The following is a 1,372-nucleotide window of genomic DNA, read 5'->3' as shown; positions in this document are numbered from 1 at the left end:
TCATATGCCCTCATTCAGTGTACAGTATAGTGGCAGAAGGGCATATAGAGAAAACGATAAATATATATTAAATGTAACAAGGGCTCCAAGGAAAATAACGGCTGGAGAGGGATGGGAAAAGCTTGCCAGAGGAGGTGGTCAGGGATGGCCTCACTGATGGGATGGCGTTTGAGCGAGACCTGAAGGAAGGAAGGGGAGCAGTGTCGACATCTGCAGGAAATGTGTGCCTGGCAGAGGGAACAGCTTATGCAGAGGCTGTGAGTTGGGAACAGACCAGCTGGGAGGCCAGTGAGGCTTGGAGTGAAGAAAACAAGAGTAGAGATGAGGTTTGAGTGAGCAGGAGGCTGATTGTTCAAGACCTTGTCCGTCGAAGGCTTTGGCTTTGACTCTGGGTGAGATAGGAACCATGGGAGTATTTTGAGCAGGAAAGGAACAGGCAAGTTTTGGGGACAAGTCGAGAGAAAGCAAAGACACCAGATCATCAGATAAGACAGGAAATGTCTGCCTTTGCTGAGCTTTCCATTCTTGGGCTGGAATCACAGCCCCCCATCCACTACTCGCCCCACTGTGCCAAGGAGAGACTCCAAAAATGCGTGTGCTTGAATGAATGCAGGACTGCCAGGTGGGCTATTTTGGGGATCTCTGATGCTGGCAGGATTGACTCACATCAGCTTGCATATGTTGTGTTTGCCGGCTTAAGAGGGCAGAAACGCTCTTCATGAATAATGCAGCCATATCCACCTGAAGCGTTTTGATGCTTTTTCAGGTCTAGCAACCTGGCTTCTGGGAGCTTTTGCTAGTGAGGAGCATCTGCGGCAGCTTAGGCACCCTGGTTCGACGTGGCGAGGCTGGCAGGAGGGCCCCTGGCTTGCTTGGCCGTGTCTCTTGTACCATATGGCTGGGTATCCCCCAGCCACCTCATGAGGTGCTCCAGGAGCTGGTGGTAGCATTTGTTGCTGGCTGGCCGGCAGGAAAGGGCATTTTGGTCATCCTTAAGGGCCCCCAGTTGCTGTCTGCAGAGCCCAGGATGGGAAGTGAGGAGACCTGTCCTTGTTCCAGTTCTGACCCCAACAATGGGTGTGGCTTCTCACAGGTCCCTTCTCAAGATCTCATTTTCCTGCTTTCTAAGTGGACGAGGTTGGACAGCTCCAGGATTCCAAGAACCTCAACTCATCTAATTTGGCCAGCGTCATTCTCTGAGAGCCAAATCTTTGTTTCTTCCATTCTGAATTTGCCAAGTATTTATTTAAGACTAATTAAAACTAAGTAGCTGATAAGACTTTTGGAGTGCCTTCAGTTCACTCAAGGAAAACCAGGGCTTAACTAACACCATTCTAATGGGATAAAGATTTAAAAAACAAACAACCAACCA

The sequence above is a fragment of the Colobus angolensis genome, unplaced genomic scaffold (genome assembly GCF_000951035.1).
Source record: "Colobus angolensis palliatus isolate OR3802 unplaced genomic scaffold, Cang.pa_1.0 Scaffold471, whole genome shotgun sequence".
Classification (NCBI taxonomy): domain Eukaryota; kingdom Metazoa; phylum Chordata; class Mammalia; order Primates; family Cercopithecidae; genus Colobus; species Colobus angolensis.
The sequence above is the reverse complement of the archived record's forward strand: the minus strand, read 5'-3'. Positions refer to the sequence as shown.